The 14,822-nt window shown below is 36.0% G+C and overlaps 2 protein-coding genes across 2 annotated transcripts in view; one reads left to right on the top strand and one right to left on the bottom strand.

Annotated features, from left to right (window-relative positions):
• The window catches only part of LOC150090726 (tripartite motif-containing protein 2-like), a 158,611-nt gene extending 147,363 nt beyond the window's left edge, over positions 1–11,248 (bottom strand). The window contains exon 1 of the mRNA XM_090372350.1: positions 11,057–11,248. The gene's annotated coding sequence lies outside the window, so the exon portion shown is untranslated. The remainder of the gene's footprint in view (positions 1–11,056) is intronic.
• LOC150090725 (putative glutamate receptor) overlaps positions 1–14,822 on the top strand; it is a 155,604-nt gene that overhangs the window by 631 nt on the left and 140,151 nt on the right. The gene's annotated exons all lie outside the window — the stretch shown is intronic.

Here is a 14,822-nt window from a genome sequence, read left to right as displayed (position 1 = left end):
CCACTAAACATACGTAGCACTACAGTTTATTTATAGTGGCTTTTGACATCTCGCGCTGTGCTATCCTCCCATGACATTTATCAGTCCGATTAAAGAAACGAATTTCCCCACACTTAAGTGATATAACCGTATCTGTGAAACAACGAAGATGACATTTCTGCATTAGCAACCAGGGGAATACGCAGAGTGGAGGGGTGATAAATTACATCCCTGAAATATTTTTACAGCGAGTTTTTCTTCCTAGTCGATAGTTTACAGCCAGAAAAAGTTGTGTTATCTGGGACCTTTTACACGTAGGCCTCTGGCAAGGGAATGGTAATTGTGATAATAGATACCACTCCAGAAAAATATTTCGGGAGGATTACCTGGCATTACTTTCTCCCCTCCCCCAACCAAAAAAAAAAACTTAGGGTCATCGTGTGTGTGTGTCCATAGACGTACATAAAAAAAAAAGTTTGCTGATGAAATTATTTTACTCATAAAATTCCTATCTGTTCGCTAATCAATCAACCTTGATTAGCATAATGCTAATATTTTATATTGACATGCCCGTAAAGATTAATTATGCCATTTTGAAGACTTTTTCTTTCTGTCTGCTTTACTAGAAACGAAGAAGATGTCCCATATCATTCAAAATAAGAAACATGACAGAAATTCAGTCGGATTAATCTGTAAATTGGTATAAAATAGGGCGGTATATCCGCATATACCGCCCTATCAAAAGTCATGGAACACCCGCTGATCGCAGAAAAACTATGTGATTATGAAATATAAATACTTTAGCTTGTAAAAGTGAGCAACAGGCTTATATATGGATATCTGGATCTGGGAGCGGTTACTGGTACATCTGCAATATTTCTACGGTACATAGAGAGCGCATGCAATGAACTTTCTTTGAAGAGTCGCAACCCACAACATTTTTATTCCTATCTGTGTAAATAACCTCTAAATTTCTATAAAATTATATGCTGTAAAAAATCGAAAATTATTAATTTTTAATTGCGTTAGATTGATTTTTAATTGTGTTCAGTTGATTTTAAAAAAAATTTACTGTAATTTTTTTTTTTGTTGTTATGTTTATTATGTTGAGGTAAACTTCTCTTACTATTTTACAAATATTGTTATCAACGTAGAACGTATTGAGCATTTCAGCTCTGGTTCATACTATCAAGCTGTAAATAATCAAATTTTTGTACATCTTAGTTCGCTGGCCGTTTACATCTATTTAATCTATGGAGAATAAATAGATGGTGAATATATGAATGAACAAAATTCATTCATATATTGAATGAATTTTGATTAAATAGCATGGTGCAAGGTACACCGAACTTGGACCGTGAAGCAATGGAAATTGGTCTTCTCCAGTGATGTCACGCTGCAACCCTTCTAGTCTGATGAATGCGTTTGGGTATGGAGGATGCCACGGAGAACGCTTTCTACCTGAAGAAAACATTCTCCAGGCTACTTCTCATAGTAGTCCACTGGTCTCATTATATGGATCCACCAATGCTGCGTACGTACACAGATATTTTGGGCAGTTTTATGGAACCAGCCCTTACATCATGCAACCGCTCCATGTCAGAAAGCAAGCAACGATCGTGAACGCATGGCAGACTAATTTATACTCCTAAATTTTAATACCGAAAATAGCTTCACAAGATGATGAGCAGTTTATTCACCATCTCCAATCATAGTACCATTGAAGATACAAAAAATAAAAAATAAATAAATACTGGAATTACTAATGCAACTGAGTAAAATAGAACAGAGTATTACCTGACGATAAAAGTAACCAGCATACTTTTACAGTCCCACGTGACAGGCTAATTCATCCTAGTAAATGGAGTTCTCCACGTATAAAAATGAGCGATTTTGATGGAGCAGACGATTTTCTAAAATACCTTTTAACAGTCGTCTGAAACTCGTAGTGACGCTTGTTTGCTTTTGGCACAATAAATGGGATTTTTCGCATTACTGGCTTCATTTCGGATGCCAAAATGATACATAGCTGACAAAGCAATGAACAGTAGTCTGATCAAGTACTAATGTTTATCAGTAATTATAATATTAAACGTTATCAGCGCTTTTTTATATTGCAGAATTTCCTCCACTTTTATTATCACGATTTAATTTGTTCTGCGAAGTCACATGAATATTACAACTCGATATTAATTTAGAAATATATCTAATAACTGCTTTTCTCAGTATTTCGGCATATTATTGTTTCCACATCGAAATATTGTATATTAGAACTAACGCTGTTGTACTGGCTTTTAAATGAACAAAGCAGTTTTGTTAGATGTTGCAATTTTTAACAGCTCGGGTAGATGACACAATAGAGCTATGACCTCATGTCATAGAGACAAAAATGACATGCCATAAAGCGAATGTATCACCCAATGTAGTCATCCTTCTTTTTTTAAAAATTTATTATACATTTCTTATTGACAGGACGTTGTCCTCTATGATATCATTCGTGTATTGTATATTTAAAAATAAAATTCACATCTTATATTTATAATATACCGTTTTATATAATAAAATTTTATATTTTACATTTCATGTGATTTATAATATATATAAATAATGTATTATAATTTAATTATTTAAGGTATATAAATTATATATGAAGCTAAGCAAAGGTTAAACAAAGTTCTGGCAATGATAAATCCATTAAAATTGATAGAAATGTTTTTTTTTTTTTTTTTTTTTTTTTTTTTATCACTATGAGTGGAGTTGCATGGAATTAAAAAGGTTTGCAGAGATCTCATAAAGATTACTTTATTCTTTGTTCTTCACGGAATACGGAATAAAGTTTAGTTATTTGTTATTATCGTGGTATATTGAGAATATCTGATGGCTTAACTAATTTGTTCTAGTGGGTGAACGAATGAATAAATGATGAGAACGAAGTCCTCTAGGGCACATTAGTGATAGTATAATGTTTTCGCCACTTGCCACTCATTTGAAAGGGTTTGGGTTTTCTTTTCTTTGGAGACTGGAAGAATTCTCAGTCTCCAAATGGAGGGGACTCTATTTCAGTCTGCACAATATACAAATCTGCCCGCCTCGAGATCCAGTATTGAAGACCCAAAAAAGCTTCCAAGTGGACAGAGTACCAAATCTGTAAGGGCGCGTAATAGGGGCGAATCTTTTCAGGGAATTTTAAGGTAATTCTTAATTAAACCTATGTTTCTTTTGCCTTTTAATTTTCTTTTGCTACCTATAGTTCGTAATTTTTTGTTTTGCTGCAGACAAATGCCTTGAGAAGATTCGCCCCTCGTCACATTTTAGGCCAAAGTCAAGATGAGATGTGACCGTTTGTATTTCAGATCTGCTTACCTATTCGAATTACTTGTTATTTGCTTGACCAGTTTTTGAACTTTGTATTTGATGCAAAATTAAAAATTAACGGCATGGATTATAAAATTTCTCGTTATTGGAAGTTTGGAAGGGTTCGAAGGCCACAGCGAACAGTCGAAGGAAGAACCTCATATTGCATGTACCCTATAAGATGGTGAGTGACTTTTCAAAGTCAAAATATATTTTTCTCTCTATATCCGCTTCCACTTTCACTTCCGATTCAAATTCCATTTTCTTATTATAAATGTTTTCTGTCTACAGTGGACATTCTTTGGTAGTTCATGGTGCTGTCAACGATGGAAGAAATTTCCACAGCATCCCTTTGTGCTCTTAGACACAGCTCCTTATGGTGTTTTTCCATCCACTGCAACTTCAGCTTTTGTGCTGGCATTTCTGTTCTCTGTAGCTCCTTGTGCTGCTGCTGCTGCTGCCTTTCCTAATAGGAATTTCTGGTACCGATAAACTCTGAGCAGGTGTAGCTCTTTGCGATGAGCTGAAACTCGAGGTTGGACTCCGTCTAATATTTATATTTATTTCTGTGTAAGTTGATTATTTTCAGTTTTTCATGTGTGTCTGTTTTCGTCGTGGCAGTTTTCCCCTCTCTGTAGTTGGACGAACAGGAGAGATTGTATATTGGAGTACTGCTAAATTATCTGTAAATGCGAGGTTTCCATAGGTTGGCTTTATATTAATTTATTTTATATTATAAATTTTATAAATATTATAAATGCGAGGTTTCCATAGGTTGGCTTTATATTAATTTATTAATAAATATTAATAAATTGATATAAAAAAATCTATTTTAACCTGTGATTTTATGATATTGTAACTTTACTTTTGGATACTAGTGTATTTCGAAAAAGTTTATTTTATGCTGTGCAAGAATATATCCAGATTGAGACTTTCAAAAAAGTCAGACTTTCAGTTGGATTAATGGTTCTGAGCGTGATGGGTTTTACCCCTGGTGAGAACAAGTAAGCATGAGTTGTAAATTATTCGATTTGGGTAAAAGAAGCCAATGTTTGCAATAATATAGAACTGTTTGTTCTGGCATTAACAGTTCAGTTTCAAGATTCCCAATCTAGAACCGTTCTTTTGGTCTCTAATGTGACAACAACAAAAAAAAAAATATATATATATATATATATATTTTTTTTTTATATGTATATTTATTTATTTGTGTGTGGGGGTTATAATCATACCAGTACTTTGGGTTAGTTACAAATTTGATTTAAAAAAACAAAACAAAAATACGACTTTCCAAAACGAATCCTCTTTATTGCTGAAAATGCAGCATATAGGTTTACTCAGAGGAGTGCAGGTAGGCAACAGTCCCTCCACGGTCATGTATGCCCAGCGGATCAATAGTTGATTGAAAGTCATCCTTCTATTCTATGTAATTACGTCCTAGTTCAACGCACTTTTGTCACTGATGCGCCAGGCGAAAGTTTCATCGTGGCAAATAATCAGCGTTCTGCGAACAACCCGATAGTTACTGCTTTAATTAATCCCTCGTGTAGGTGGACTCAGTGTCCATTTAATGACATCTTGACCTTTGGAAAGAAGAACTAATCACGCGAAAATGAGTAAGGTGAATAGAGCGGGCGTGTAATAAAAAAGCTGTGTCTGTAGGGAGGAGAATTATACTACTTTTTTGCTATTTCTAGTTGATTTTTAGGCTCTACTGTATGCAGTTTTGCTGTTAATATTTTAATAGTAATTTTAATAATAGGCTTAATGTCATTAAACACGAAGTTAACTTTAGTCTTTCTCAACCTGTGTCGAAATATGCAAGTAAAATTGTATTGTATGCTATCCATCTTTTATCGTTCTCTGCCCTTATTTAAGAGTCAACAACAGCAATCATTGTCAAATAATATATTTGGTTTTCAAAACAATAATACATATACGGTATTTTAAATATATATATATATATATATACATATTGCAGTATTTTCCATATTATTACTACTTGCTGTAACTTAAATTGTTGAGTTGATGAGCACCCCAGAGGTTTACAGAAAGTATAAACACTGATATATTCTGTATTGTATTATTCTATTTTGCAAATATATTATTCAAAATGTAAGCAGCCTATGTTTTAAATATTTTTCTAGCACATCTTCCGGTACACGCTGTAGAACTTTGCAGAAATTCTGATTGATAGTTTCTCAGTAGAACAAATTCTTGTTGCACGATCTCATCGATGCCTAAAAACACGATGAACTTGCTCGTCATTTGAGCGGATCTGCCCACGCCAGCTTCAATGCGCGATAATTTATGATTAAGAGAAAAACGGTTTTGCTCAATAATTCCTCGTATTCTCCTTGGTCTTTAACTAAAATTTGCGCTGAGGGGACAGAGATTTCGTTATGTTCAGTGGACCAGATAAAATCGAAGGACCTGATGAACGGGATCGAAAAACAGAACTGCTAGACACTGAGTATCAAGTCTCAAGAGAGTCTACTCCAGCGGTGACGGGTAATTGACAACACTTTTTAAAATACAATCCACGAACTTTTATTTTTGACCACACCTCGTTTCCCATCACGTGAACAGTTTTTGATGGGAGTTGAGATCAGGACTATTAGGAGGCCATTTCAGCATAAAACGTTATTTCCATTGCAAGTAACTTTTGAACTAGAACAGATCTTATTTGTTCAAACTGTATTGCTTTAAAACGACAATAAAATGTTGCTATAACGAGCAGTTGTACAAAAAATATCCTCGTTTTGTGCAATTGTACCTTTTTCGATTGAAATATTCTTTTACGGAAAGGATCACATTGAGCTCTGTATGTGGGGATATTGTGAGATTCAATTTGTGACAGGTACAATTAAAGTAGTGCTTGTGGAATTTCGTTTTTCTTGAAGACGATTAATGGTGAGCTGTTTTGTCTTGAAATAGCTCTCCATCTTAATACTGAGTACCCCTCTGAGAAAATAATACTCTTCCATTGATTGCTATACTAAGTGACACCTATCATAACATTCTTTGGCTTAATTTGAACGGAGCTTTCCTTTTTTTATTATTTTTTGTGTCAGATTAGAAAGGCCTTTTCCCTAGGTTTTCTGTTCCAAGATTGGAAGTGGAAATTTTTTTCCTGACTTCTTGACTTTACTTTATACATTTTTCCCTTATTCGAAACTTGGTTACTAAACTGAAATCTTATACTTACGGCACTGTATTATATTTTTGAGACAATTTACCTCTGGGAAATAATCCTCACATTCAGGTTATGCAAAAAAGTGACGGAAATTATTCGTAATTATTTCAGTGATTTAGCGAAAAATTTTGTGCTGAATTTTTTTTTTTATCCACAACAGTTTCCTTCTAAAATGTTTATTAATCGTGCGATTGAAAAATCCATTAATTCTGTCAAAATTATTTCACCTGAATATTTTAATCGGAGTTTTGACGCAACTAATATTTGTTTCTTAAATATGGTAACGAAATTTTGTAACACATGCGTACAACACAAACATATTAAAACGGCCATGTTTTGTGCTCGTCACTTATTTTAAAAACTGTTGAAGCTTTTGACATCATATAATGGTATCACAGAGTTGGAAGAGGAAGACGGGAGCGATAAAACTATTTTAAATAAATTTCAAGCCACTGTTTTATAAATATGCAAAAATTATTAAATTAAAAAATTCTTAAACTAAAAACAAATTCTTTAAATTTAAAAAATATTTAACTAAAAACAATTTCAAAATACAATATTGGAAGAAATCAGAGGCATGAGGAATAATATTCTACTGAGTTGCATGTGATTTAAATTTTTTTGCAATAATTTTATCCGCGCAGAAGAGGTTACAAAAGAATCATGTGCTATGCCATAGACTGTTGGGCCAAAAAAAAAATAAGTTCTATTATTCATACGCCATAAACGACTGTGCTGAGATAATTCTGGAAGGTATATGAATAGAAAAACAAAACAGTATTCCGTGTATTTTATTTTATTTATTTTCAGTGCAAGACTTTTGGAATTCCAATTAGTTGATAACGTATGATCATAACTCCACGGATTTATGGTTTCATGGCCTTACGCTTGACCTGCTTATCCCTCCATCTTTCACCTCCCTTCCTCGTTTCTCTCTTCCTTCCTGATTTACCCAGCCATGAAATAGGGACCTAACTTGGGGTCAGAGAAAACTAAAGGCAATTTGCTGTGTGGACTGACCACCCTGTCCTTCCTGCTATCATTTGTATCGAGTCAGCGCGCTTCACAAACAAGTTACTTCCATTAAGTTAATAGGGTAAAAACGGGAGGTACATTTTGGCATTGCCACTTTGTGCGATTACTATAAGTGGACACCGATTGGCGCTACAAAAGATTTTATAGAGCACATCTGAAATAGTAGAAACTGGCAGTACATAAAATCTATTTTTCTGGGGAGGTTGAAAATAAAGTATGTAAAATGAATGAACAGGAAGAAATTAAAATGCAGAACTCAATTCCTGTTATCTGAAGGCTTGGCTGTGTAAAGAGTATGCATCAATGTGTCCTAAGAGGATTCAGACTATATTAAAAAATTGAAAAACTTTGTACTACATTTGCTGTATTGCCATATAATTTGTTGCTGATTGTCCTTGCTAATAAGCTTATGGTATGTCACATGATGAATATATGTGGTACATTCACATGATGAATATATGAATATGTCTGTTCTATTTTTTAGGTGATAGGTATAAATGCTACAATGTGTTAGAATAACACGCTATAGCATTTATACCTATCATGCTTTCTCATTTGAAAACTTGAATATAATAATCAGTTGATACTTGGGCACAAATTATATGCCACGTATGTACTCAAGTGTCAATCCTGTAGCGAAAAGGAACCCCTTATGCCGAATACTCTATTCTTAGTAAATTGTAAATTGTTCCAGAGGGCGCTGCTTGTACTGTTGATAAAGCAAATTCATCCCTCCCATTTCCAACCTATACACTATGGGGAAAAAAAAGGGATTCCTACAGTACAAATCTCTTGAAGACAACCTTCCTGGTTACAGAAGCATTTAATCAAAATGGACAATTAGATGTAGTCTTTTCAGCCCTTGCTTCTGCCTTTGATTAAGTGAATCCCTATGTGCTTGCTGTCTACTTCAGTCCTTTTTTGGCATTCAGGGGAATCTCATATTATTCTTTCTTTGCTGGTTAGTAGACAGTTACTGTTGCCCCTAAAAGGTAGTATGGTCTCTCTAAGTCAGTGTTTATGGGAGTAAAAATTGTCATATTATAGTTACCCGAGAACAACCTCATCCACCCATATGTATTGTGTCCATAAATTATATGCGTTCTCCGATCGGTTCTTATTTTGCTGATCGAAAAACCCAAGTTGTCAGGGGAAAGAAAATCTTGCTCTCCTCGCTGAGGCCGACTTACTCAGCCAGGGAGTGAAAATAGCTCATAGCATTTTCTCGTGTCATTGACGTGATTCGAACCCTTTCCTACTCTGTGAATATAACCACTATGCTAAAGTCACAAATAAAACAATTCAGTTAACCCAGCTCTTTATTTTGTAAAAAAAAGTTATCAGTACATTTTTGGTCTTAAAAGGTCTCTCCGTTCGAAAATTATGGCTTCTGAAGTGAGTTAATTAGAAAAAATTAGTTAATTGTGAGTTAATTAGAAAGTACATATCTTTCCTCCCCCTGAATTTGTATTCCTTTCAGATTTGATCCACTGCTGCGAGCTGAAATATCAAAAGAATACTGTCAGTGGAATATAATATGTTAGAATGGAGGAGTGTTAAAACAGGTTTTTCCTATTCTATATCGCCCACGCAAATACTTAACAATCGGATTTCTAACGGTTTCAGAATTAATCCTTGTTATGTCCCTGAATTCATTTATTAAATTGTTCAAGATCATATGGTCCGCATCATTTCTCTGAGTGAACAGTTGGTGGCACATCCCCCCCCCTCCCCCAAGAATACGAGGCTTGGTTCTTCTCTTATACTTCTGTATAGCGGATTAAAGTTCACAGATGGATGTTTCCCGATTCATCGATTAAATTAATTAATAAAGTGAATATTGATCCTGTTCTATTTAATGATGATGCGAAATATCAGAACAAACTTATCCAGATAGTTCTGAGAGGGCAAACCTCAGTTTACAGTGAGATTTGCAACAATTTTTAATAATCAGTTTGTTTATGATTGTACTGTTCGCCTTTCTGGCCTGCCTACCGTCCATTTTATGTAAGCTCTTTGTATTTATGGCATTTTGCTTACAATAAAATGATATTTATTATTATTATTATTTATTATTATTATTAGTAGTAGAACATTAATTCTAGAAGGAAAGAAGGGGAAATGAAACGGCTCCGGTTGGTTTGCACAGATGCTTTGTCCAAATGATGAAATAAATGTTGTTGATTATTTAAGAAAAAATTACCTAATGATGTTTTTTTTTTTAAAATAAATTTTAAAATAGATCTTTTTGAGTAGTGTGCTGTGATGAAGCACTTTATAAATCCAAGAATTTAAAGTTAAAAACACACGATAGATATAATCTTTAATTCTGAAATATTCTTTCTTCAATTTCCCAACTCGGAACATTCAAAAATTACAAAACGGACCGCCTTTACTTTGGTGTGACTTGTTGCTGGACTGCCCATTTCTTTTTATTTTGCTTCTCTTTAGATGAGAGTCTGCAGTGATATTAGACGCTTCGTATCTATTTCATCTTTGTCTTTTCCTAGATGCGATATTAACAGAGATAGCAACTCTGAATTTATCGTACTCATAAAGCCTGCAATGAATGTGTTATTCATGATTTAAGCGATCGCATGACGGTTACTGATTTGACATGCACCGCACCACGAAAGTCTGATAAGTAAAAGATAAGATAATATTATTTGTATCTGTATTTTTATTTCGTAAGTAGCCATAGAATTAACGTCTGGAAGAACATCTTATACGTTGTGGTTATTCGTAAATAATTTCCATAAATGCTTAATGAAACTGCCTGTTGTGGATTTTGAAGGTATAATCTATAAATGTCTCAAAAAAGTTTTAATCTTAAAAGAGCCGTTAAGCAATAGCATTAATATTTTAAATGAAAGTATTCTGATCAGAAATACAGCTTATTCTTCTACAACTTGTTAAGTTATTCGGTTTTTAATGTATTATTTGTCTACTTTAAAATAATTCTATAATTTAAATTTTCAATTTCTAACTTCTTGCCATTTTGATATTCATGGACTTCTGGCCCCAGTACGGTATACCACTACGCTTAATATGTTTTCATTAATTTCATATGCAACATATTTTTAATGCCCCATATCTAATACCGTATATGTTACCAATACTATTTATTCTATACCTTTTTTTAAATCATCTATTCTTTATTAAGATCGTGCACAGTGGTCATGACAATAATATCTTACTAGTCCTCTAAAACATGTCTTAGTATCCCGAATGTTATTGTTTTATGGAAGTTTACTAATTAATACCTGTGATGTTAGTACTAAGCCTATCTATCTGATGACAAGACTCATCTCATTCGTTTCTAAAACCAAAGGATAAGGATGAAATGAGATATTGCAGGAAGAAGCATAACACATTTGGCCAAACATATTGCCTATTATCATTTGTGCCGTGTCTGGTCCTAATGCAGACTGCTATATACTACGTACACGCCTTACTGATGCCATTATTATGTCGAACTGTAATAAGCCTTACCTGAGGGTAGATGTACTTATTTCCAGTCACAAGGGTCCTTACGGATGGCGGATTTAAACGATCACTTTAGTTTGCGTAAGCCGGTGGAATGAGAACCCAGTGCATGCTGAGAGATTTGCTCTCCATCCCCGAAGAAAATACTGTTTGAGGTCCGCACTATACGAAGCCCAATGCTCGTTATAGATACACCACACAGAGTCCTTGCAGTATTAAACTGTTTCACCCCGACGTCTCGGTAGTCATAGCAACAGACGTCATGGTTAGCGGCATTCATGAGGGTATACGCAAGCGCGACGTCATGTCGGAAAAATCGATGTTGTATGTATTTCGTCCAGATGTTCCTCCCTCGGAGGGATGTTGCAAGGTCGAGTCGATTCTTTGGTGAGGGATGGAGATCATTATTAAGAAGTTTTACCTGAAAATCGTAGGAGAGAAGCACATGGTGATTCATAAATAGCAGTTTTCATTACATACGACGATAATAAACCTAAAACCTTGATCAGATCAGCTTTCAAAGTAATTTTATTTAAGAGATGCCTGGTTCTGAAAGTTTTATGTGTTTTGTACGGAATTAGTTTTATTAAAACGTGTAGCGTAACCTCTTTATATTCAAATAGAATTTTAGACTTAATGTTAGTTGGAGGAATGGATATACCTTACCTTTGAAATAGAGGGACCCTTAAATAGGCAGAAATGGAAGTTGAATTATAATCTTAAGCAATTACATTTTTGCAGGAATATAACATTTTATATTAATAAAAAAGGAAAGTTTTTGGAAAAAGTGGGTTATATGTATCGAAGCTTTAGGACTCATACACTAATTTTTAGCCTATGTACGAGGTGTAAACTACAGGTAAGTTTGGCTTACTTGCTGAGCAAACGAGAGAACAGTAGATTATCAACATTCATTTTCCCTTTTATAACATCATATAAACAATGTGGTATGAATGTTTCATTGCCATTCAACCCTTATTGTTCGATAATGAATTTAAAAAGTTGCTAAATTGAGACTAAATTTTCAAATTATTATTTAAAGGTACCCGAGCTTACGCAAACTAAAGTAGTAATTTGTCCGTAAAAATGTGTTCACGGTTCTGTTTCTATGTTCCGTGGGGTAATAAACCCGGAATAATTCAGGGGATGAATCCTATTCCCTCCGCCTGAGATCGGCTAACTGCAGCCTCGATTGAAGAGGACGTTAGCAATTCGTCCAGTCGTCGACGGGAATAGAACTCAGACCTCTCTAAATGAGTGGCAGAGGTTACGTAACGTAAGCGCTGTTGAGAGTGCAGAACAGCTATGAATTTCAGTTTTTGGAGATCAATGTTCCATCATAAATTTGGAGATCAATGTTCCATCATTCGTAAAAGCCTGAAATGTCGCTGGCAGCCGAAGTGAACCGGCAACAGTTTGGGGTGACTGCACAAAATTCTGTTAGGAAATGTTTCCAGTTAACTTAAAACGAGAACACACGTCTGGAAATGCAGGCCCAAGAGGATGACGATAAATAAGTGAGAAATCCGTCTTTCCGAAGAAACCACACAAATCCTCTGCTAAGAACGTTAACTCGACCAGTATGAAAAAAAAAAGCCATAGATAATGGACGAATATATATTAAGGATAGATATCGGTGTAAACATCTACCATGCGGTATAATTCATCGCATAATCAGTGACCAGCGAATAATAAAAGTTCTTTATCTTCCACGTGTAACATTTTATTGATTGTCATGAGGACGATTCAGTGGGTTTTGTGAAACATCATCGCTATTGATGAGCCACAGATTGTCTTCTTCAACTTAAAAATCAGAAGTGATTAAAGTAGATTAAAGAAGTGATTAAAGTGATTAAAGTAGTGATTAAAGTAAAGTGATTAAAATAGAGTAGTGATTAAAGAGTGGGATTCAGTAGATTAGCAGGCACACAGTGCGACATGCGTTATGTGTGCCTGCTAAGGCGTAATATGATATCCTTCATATTAGGTTTAGTAATATGAAGTGCTACGATTAACCACTATAATTCCTTGCAGGTAGCGAAGTGGATAGCTACCTGGTCTTTTCTGTTGAAATAGCCCGGTTTCGATTGATGGAAGGTTTCACTAGTTTTTTATTATTATTATAATTTTTTTTTAATCGTTTTAGAGTTACTCAGCCTCGGGAGAGGAACGCGTGTTTTCTTTTCCGGAAACTCCGATTTCTTTATCATTCACGACGACAGCAAATTGATTGTAGATTGACTATAGCAGAGGTTCCCAACCTTTCTCGGTTCACGGCGCCCTTACTGTCCCAGTAATTTTTTCACGGCACCCCTAAGCCAAAAGAAATACATAACACAGTGGTTTTCGACCTTTTCATATATACCTATACTTATATTGAAGAATGCAACCAAACCACATGATCTGCCACAATCCTACCGGCCTATTGCACTGCTGCCGGTCTTCAGCAAACTTCTCGAACGGATGATCTCCCATAGAATAGAAGCCCACTACAATGACGCTGGTCTCTCGTCACCTAACCAGTACGGTTTCCGGAAAGGACGCTCCACGATTGATGCACTGGAAACAATCATTGAAGCTGCTACCAACTGCAACTCCAAATACTTTCTACTAATCTCCTTCGACTTTGCTGGTGCCTTCGATTCCCTCTGGTTTCCCAGCTCTTGGGCAGGCTCCGGAGGGCGCATGTCCCAGAAAACTTATATAGATGCATCAAGACCTATCTCCAGGACCGGCGAGTTGTCGTGTCCGCTCCCCACTGTAGTGTCTCCAGACCAGTCTTCAGGGGATGCCCTCAGGGATCTGTCCTGGGGCCTCTCCTCTGGAATCTGGTGCTGGTTGATTTCCTGAACACCAAACTCAACAATGTACAGACCCAGGCCTATGCAGATGACCTGGTCATGCTCTTTTCTGCCAATAACAGAGCCCAACTAGAAGCAACTGCCAACCAGGCTATCTCCACCCTTCAAGCTTGGGCAGAGCATAACAACCTAAAGATCTCCCCCAGAGAAAACCAATTCGATCCTACTAAGAGGTACCCTTGATTTGAGAAGACTACCCCAAATCAAGGTCAATGGTGTTACAGTAAAACTAAAAACAGAGCTTAAATATCTAGGTTTGATCTTAGACAAAAACCTTTCCTTCACTCCTCATCTAGACCAACTCAGGATTAAGATCAGGAAGTATGCTGCCCAAGTCTCAAGAGTTGCCCGGAAGGACTGGGACTTAAAGAAGAGAACGCTGTCCCTCTTCTATAAAGCAGTTTTCATCCCGGTTATCACCTATGCTTCTGGAGTCTGGTACAAGAAGGCCAATACAGTAGTAAACAAATTGCGCCTAGGAACTATCCAGCGCTCTCTTCTCCTTCTGTCCTCGCGTGCCTGTCGCACTGTCAGCACCCATGCGCTCCAGGTCTTCACTGGACCTGGAGATTGGTCATCATGGTTTGCTCTACCAAATAGCCAAAGGAAGAGCAGTTACCTGCGCAGGTTTCACCACTGACCCAGGAAATAATAGAAACGCTGAAAAGAAGAGACTTAATGAACATCTAACAGACACCTGGGAAGAAAGATGGCAGACCTCAACTAAAGGCGCTATCACCAAAAGATTCCTCCCGGATGTCAGGGCCTCCTACCCCCTCACACCTGTCTGGTTTTCGCTGGGACTCTATGCTACCTACCTCCTCACTGGACATGGCTCCTTCCAGAAAAAACTAAATGACTTCAGAATTTCAGACTCACCCCGCTGCCACTTTGGAGAGGATCAGACGTGG

This window comes from Mastigoproctus giganteus, chromosome 1, assembly GCF_048544385.1.
Source record: "Mastigoproctus giganteus isolate SK-2022 chromosome 1, ASM4854438v1, whole genome shotgun sequence".
Taxonomy (NCBI): Eukaryota; Metazoa; Arthropoda; class Arachnida; order Uropygi; family Thelyphonidae; genus Mastigoproctus; species Mastigoproctus giganteus.
The sequence above is the reverse complement of the archived record's forward strand: the minus strand, read 5'-3'. Positions and strand labels throughout refer to the sequence as shown.